The 7,232-nt window shown below is 41.9% G+C and overlaps 1 protein-coding gene across 1 annotated transcript in view; it reads left to right on the top strand.

Annotated features, from left to right (window-relative positions):
• Positions 1-7,232, top strand: part of Ctps2 (CTP synthase 2) — a 131,025-nt gene that overhangs the window by 2,900 nt on the left and 120,893 nt on the right. The window lies entirely within an intron of this gene.

Raw genomic sequence — 7,232 nt, 5'->3', positions numbered from 1 at the left:
GCATTAGATAGAAGTATAGATGGAGACAATGAGAAAGACAGAGACACAGAATAGCTTTGTCGCACCGAGTTGATTCATGATTGGCTTTTTAAACATCAGCAAGGGGAGGGGCAAAAGACCACCCCCTTTCAAGGTGGGGGTATAAAGGACCAACAAGTGTAGACCCTTCAAAACACCTGGTAACCATGCCCTTGGCCAAATCATCCCATTATGCAGCCCTGCTGGGCAAAGAAAGCTTAGACTTTCTGACCTTGAGTAAGGCCTTACTAGGGAGCCTCTGTGGACCCCCACAAGTAATACTGTTTTATCTTTTTCCATGGATATCTGTGGCTCTTGCAAGGATGCCAAGTGGAGTGATACCTCTGTGTTTTTTCCCAGAAATTGATTCCTCAATCCCAAACCCTTGCTGTTTTTGGTAAGGCTGCTTTTTCATCCTCCACGGGAAGAAATTGCATTCTCTTTAATAAATCTTTGTCTTTTTTTTTTTTTTTTTTTTTGGTGGTGTACACTTTTTTTTTTTCGGTTTTTCGAGACAGGGTTTCTTTGTGTAGCTTTGCGCCTTTCCTGGAACTTGTTCTGTAGACCAGGCTGGCCTGGAACTCACAGAGATCCGCCTGCCCTTGCCTCCTGAGTGCTAGGATTAAAGGTGTGTGCCACCACAGCCCAGCCAATCTTTGTCTTTTGTTATGCAGCCAGAGTCTACCTTCCTGTCAATATTAGGGGCACTCTCTTACATTCTGTGAAGTGCCTTGGCCTCAGTTAACCCCTTCAACTTCACTATCTTTCTGCCTTGCCACTCTCCACCCTTCCACATCCAACACCACACAGGCAATGCTGTTCAAGACTTGATTCCGGGATGCCTTATCTCAATTTTCTTTACATTGTGTGTGTGTGTGTGTGTGTGTGTGTGTGTGTGTGTGTGTGTGCCCATGCGTGCATCTTTGTGGGCATGATTTGCTAAGGGATGTGTGTATAGGTCAGAGGTGGGTTCTGGAGACTGAACTCAGGTTGTCAGGTTTTGCTATAAGCCTCTTGAGTCTTCTTGTTGCTTCCCTCCAGCTCCACAAGCCCTATCTGATTAAGTGGCGCAATGTTATTTATTAAGCAGTGCTGTTTATCATGCGAGAGAAGCCACGAGGCACAATGAAACCCACTATAAGAGTTTATTAAGGGAAGGGAATAGAAGGGGTGTGCAGAAGCCTATGGAATGATCGTGCAGGAAGACAGGGAGGTGGAACCCGCTTTTATAGCCCCCCCCACCGCGCATATGTGCATATGGGTTTACGTAGCTATGCAACGCATGTGCATAGATTGTGTGACCACACTGCATGCAGATTACATGATCATTACGTGATCACGAAGCACAGGGATTATGCAGGATGTAAGGCTCTAGGATGGCTAAGCATCTTGCCTGGCTACTAGACAGTGCATATGGGGTCTTGTAGCTGGGTGAATGGCTAGGAATTCTAACACCATCCCCGTCTCAGTTTCCTTTCTTTTAAAAATTTATTTTGTTTTGTGTTTGTGTTTATATAGCTCTGTGGCCATGCCATGGCTCCTGGAGGGAGGACAGAGGGTAATTTTCAGGAATAAGTTCTCTCTTTCTGCTCTGTGGGTCCCAAGGATCAGACTCAGGTCTACAGGTTTGGTGACAAGGACCTTTACTGGCTGAGCCATCTCCTTGACCGTTTATCTCAAATTTTTATTGCATTTCAACTGGTGTACTGTCTCATCTTTGGAATTGTTTCTCCTTTTAAATCTTTATTTACTTATATTTATTTTTAAAATTATTATAGTATATGTATATGATATGTGTGTTCAGGGGAATGTGTATGGAGGTCAAAGAACAACTTTTGTGCAGTTTGTGCTCTCCTTCTACCTTTTTTTTTATTATGGATTTTGAGTATTGACCTTAGATTGCCAGGTTTGTGCTGCAAATGCTTTTCCCCAATGAGCCAACTTCTTTTTTTTTTTTTGGTTTTTCGAGACAGGGTTTCTCTCTGTAGCTTTGGGGCCTGTCCTGGACTAGCTCTGTAGACCAGGCTGGTCTCGAACTCACAGAGATCCACCTGCCTCTGCCTCCCAAGTGCTGGGATTACAGGCGTGTGGTACCACCTCCCGGTGAGCCAACTTCTTTGACCTTATTTATTTTTATTTATTTTTTTTGACAGGATCTCACTCCGTAGCAAATTCATGGCCTTGTTTTATTTTTTCTTACATATATATATTCATAAATTCTTAATATTTATATTCCTAAATATGTATATATATATTCATAAATATATTAATACAACCTGCCCAATCTATATAATGTTATGTTACCTGTATGTATATCATCTTAGGGCTGACCTTTTGGTATTGGATAACCTATTGGGGGCTCTTCTCTGTGAAAGACCATTTCTCCCACTCTCTACATTCCCCAGTTGCCTGCAGTTCTTTGTCTAGGGTTGAAGCCCCCTGAGCTTTCTTCCCCTCTCATGTCAGCATGTCCTTTGGTGTCATTGTTCAGGTCCTGCTTAGACAGCTGTGTTGATGAGACTTCATGGGTATAAGCCCCTCTGACATATTTCTAGGAGACAGAATCTTACAGGAAACTTCCTGTTTGGCTCTTACAATCTTTCAGACTCTCTTCCAAAGTGATCTCTCAGCCTTAGGTGTAGGAATTGTGTTGTAGATGTATCAGGTGGCACTTGACAGCACAGGATGTCTTATTCTCTGTATTTTGATTGGTTATGGTGTTCTGTAATGGTCTCCAGCTTTTGTAAAGTTTCCTTGGTGAAGGATAAAAACTAAATTTGTCTCTTGGGTATAAGAATAAATATTTAGAATGTAGTTAGGGATTATGCTCCCCCTCACTTTTCTTTTTTGTAAAGTAGTGGTTGTTTCTCCTCCAAGACGCATGACTTTACTAGCTCTAGGTGGTTGGCTAGATTTCCGCTACCAGGCATGATTTGAATGAGTCTTAAGCTCAATTAGAGAGCTGCTGGTTACCACCAACATGTGCCTATTATAGATATGATAGGATAAAGAGTAACAACTTATTTAAAATGTTTTACATTGCTATGGATTTTAGTTTATTGATGCAAATTTGAAGTTAATTTTGTTATACTATATGTATATTTCTACTCTCGTTTAATGTATTATGTTTGTGCAGCTCATTTAAAATTGTAATATATAATTAAAAATACAGATTAATAATTAGTCATTTATGATAGTCAAATTGTAGCCATGTTAGTTAAGTTTTCTAGGTATACATAGATATATTTCAGATAGATAGGTAATCTTCAAACACTTTAAAGACCTACAGAATACGGCATTTAAAATGTTATAAAAACTTAGACTTTCCTGGACAATGAGATGCGTCTGCTCCTGCCAGCACCAATTTACTTCAAAGAGAAAGATGAGCGTCAAAGACACTCCATATGGAGTTTATCTTCTTCTTGGCAAAAATAGCCATTTGGGCAAGAAACTGTTCTTGCATGGAATGCTTGACAAAATGTTGTATCGACTGGACATGCAGGACCCATAGGAAGGTGATCACTGAACTTTGCAAGGCGATATGGTCCTTCAGGTTCCTGCTTTGCAGAGGAGACTGCCAGACATTCTACAGGACACAGAGAGAAGCGACTGGGAGACTCTAGGCCTGTGGGCTGAAGATGGATGCCCCAACGTTACAGAGGAAGTTTGGAAGACTGTCCAGGCAGGCAGCTATGTCTGTCATTTCCAGAATTTTGGAAGTTGCTTACAATGCTCTTCCTGTTTACTTAGGTAATATTATATCCTTCTGAGGTCTTTGATGTAGTTGAAGACTAGATAGTTATAATTTTCCTTGGTTATGATGAAAGATAAATTAGATATGAAACCTTAGACTCACAAATATAGGATAGATAGAATATTTTCCTTAATTTTGCCAAATAGAAATAGATTAGATATTGTAACTATAATTCATGCTTGATAACTTTTCTATTATGTTAAAGTTAAAACTTTCCATTTTGATTAGACAGAAAAGGGGAAGTGCTGTGGGATATCTCTCTGTATGGTGTGAATATGCTCTGATTGGTTGATAAATAAAATGCTGATTGGCTAGTAACCAGGCAAGAAGTATAGATGGGGTAAGCAGAGAGGAGAATTCTGGGAAGAGGAAGGCTGAGTCAGGAGTTGCCAGCCAGACACAGAGGAAGAAAGATGACAAGACAGAAGTGAGAAAAGGTACCAAGCCATGTGGCTAAATATAAATAAGAATTATGGGTTAATTTAAGTGTAAGATCTAGTCAGTAATAAGCCTGAGCTAATGGCCAAGCAGTTATAATTAATATAAACTTCTGAGTGATTATTTTATAAGCAGGCCATGGGGCTGTGAGGGCCTGCTGGGACCGGAGAAGCCTTCCTACTACATGTGCCACTCCTGTACCCTTAGATTATTGTGCCATGCTGGTCCTTGTGGTTCATAGGTGTTATAGCTGAGTGAGACTGTTGGTGCTTCCTTCCTGGAAGCTTGCATGGCACCAGGAAAGCTAGTCTTCAGGGAGGAAGCTTTTAGGTCAGATCCAGCTCAGGGATTTCTGGGCCCTGTTTCTGAAGTTCATTGTGTCTTCTTCAAAAGGGATTTACTTCCAACTGTGAGAGGCAACCAAGGGCAACATCAATAGCTTATAATGTTTTGGGAGTCTCTTGGACAACATGGACCAACAATTCAAAAGGGAGCTTCCCATGCCTGCTGTTGGAGTTTTTGTTAGATGGTCTATGGCTCTTGGAGGGAACATTATCAGCCCAGATGGAAAATTTTCACTTAAGCTGTATAAGTATGGACAGACTTATGTATTATATGTAATTTTAGGTAGATAATAATATGATGCTTTATGACTTTTGGAAGGTATCCTTACTATTATTTTTGTCTCCACCCTCCTTCTTCTGTATTTATCTCTCTCCTCTCATTTTTTCCATGGTTCCCTTGAAGGACATTTAGGTTATTTCCATTTCCTAGCTATTGTGAACAGTGGCAATATTTATTTTATTTTGCCTGTATTTCTGTGCACAGCATTCATGCCTGGTGCCTGCAGTGGCCTGAAGAAGGTGTAATATCCCCTGGAACTGGAGTTACAGACTGTTCTAGGCTGCCATGTAGTTGCTGGGAACTGAACCTGAGTCCTCTGGAAGAGCAGCCTGTTAACCACTGAGCCATCTCTCCAGCCTCTCATGTATTTATTTATTGTTGACACAGGTTCTCATGTAAGCCAGCCTTGCTTCTAGCTCACCGGATAGCTGAGGATGACTTTGAACTTCTTATACTCTTGTTTCTATCTCACAAATGCTGGGAATACAGGCCTGTACTACCACACTGGCTTTATGTGGTGCTTGGGAATCAAACTCAGGATCTCGTGTATGCCAGGCAGGAACTCTCTACCAAGTGAGTTATAACCCCATACCCTTTTTAAATTTATTTTAATTTTTTAAAAGATTTATTTATTTATTATGTATACAGTGTTCTGCCTGCATGTGTGCCTGCAGGCCAGAAGAGGGCAAGGTTGTGAGCTACCATGTGGTTGCTGGGAATTGAACTCGGGACTTCGGGAAGAGCAGTCAGTGTTGTTAACCACTGAACTATCTCTCCAGCCCTTATTTTAATGAGAGAGAGAGAGAGAAAGAGAGAGAGAGAGAGATTGAGAGAGATTGAGATTGAGATTCTGTCACAGCCCCCATGTGTAAGTCAAAGGACATCTTGGGGGAGTTAGCTCTCTGCTTCCAACATGTAGGTTCCAGGAACTGAACTCAAGTCCTCAGGTGTGTGTGTGGAAGTGTCAGATCACTGAGCCCTCTTACCCCTCCCCCATTTGTTTTATTTCTGTGTGTTGGTGTGTGCAGATGCCAGGTGCAAGTGCCATAAGGGGCTAGAGGAGTGGAATTCTTCTGGAGCTGGAGTTCCAGGTGGTTGTGAACTGCTTGTCTGATGTGGGTGCTGGGAACTGAATTTGAGTCTTCTGCAAGAGCAGTAAGTACTTTTAACCACTGAGTCATCTCTCTGGTCCTCTATATTTTAAAATTTGAGACAGGGTCTTGATATGTATCTCAGCTGGACCGGAACTTGCAATATATACCCAGCTGACCTTGAACTTGCCTTTCTCTGAGTCCCAAGTGCTGGGATGGCCGATGTGAGCCCCCAAGCCTGGCTTTCCTTTGAAATCTTGACCTTCAGTATCACAGCCTCTGCTGCTAAACTCACCTGTGCTTTTGCTCTCTTCAGGCCCCTCTTCCTTTCTCTGCCCAATAGGCTCTCGCTGACTTCAGTCTGTGTACTCTAGGACTCGACCTTTGGCCCTCCACTACAATTATATTCTTTAAAGAGGCTCCTACTTGTCCTACTTGACACCACCAGCAAACTGGTTTTAGCAGTTATCTATATATATGTTATAACTGGACATCAGTGCATAATTGCCTTTCTAAACTCCACTAGGTCTTCAAGTAATATTTGTCTAAGTTGTGAGTCTTGTTTTATCCTGGTTATTCAAAAAATTTCATGATCATTTGGGAGGCAAGGGGAGGAGATTGCTTTAAGTTTGAGACCATCCTGGCCTTCTACACCTAGAGCTCCAGGTCAGCCAGGGTGACATAGTGGACCTCTTTTCTATTCCTAAGGTCTCACATAACCCAGGCTGGCCTCGAATTTACTAAGTACCCAAGGAGGATCTTGAACTTATGATCCTCTCTTTTCTATTTTCCATTGCTGCGATTATAGACATGTGCCATCGAGGCAGATTGATGCTGTGTGTTGAAGATACGATATGTGATCTTGTGTTTGCTAGGCAAGCACTCTACCAAATTAGCTACATCTCCAGCCCTAGCCTGTCTCAAAAACCAAGAGAGAAACTAGCCAACAAAACCCCAAAGGAATAACAAAAACAACCAAAGAAACAAAACTTACACGGGTTCCCTAAAATTTCAGCTCCCTTCAAATCTGTGTCTAGTTAGTTCCTTTCTTCTTCAGTTGTTTTCTCCCTTTCTTCACCTGAAACAACCTCTGGCGTCCTTTGCCACACTTATCTTTTACACACTCCCCCACGTCACTTTGGAAGCCTTCTTTCCCACTTTCCTCTGCTCCTAACTTCGTGCTAAGGAAGTTCATTTACCAATGGACATGTAGATGGGCGGTGAGCCCCTAGGCAAGAATTCTGCTTTGTTTTTCTCCTTTCTCAGCTTTTGGCTCCTGGACTGCTCTGTGGTGGGACGTTCTAGCA

Source organism: Peromyscus eremicus, chromosome X (genome assembly GCF_949786415.1).
Source record: "Peromyscus eremicus chromosome X, PerEre_H2_v1, whole genome shotgun sequence".
Taxonomy (NCBI): Eukaryota; Metazoa; Chordata; class Mammalia; order Rodentia; family Cricetidae; genus Peromyscus; species Peromyscus eremicus.
The sequence above is the reverse complement of the archived record's forward strand: the minus strand, read 5'-3'. Positions and strand labels throughout refer to the sequence as shown.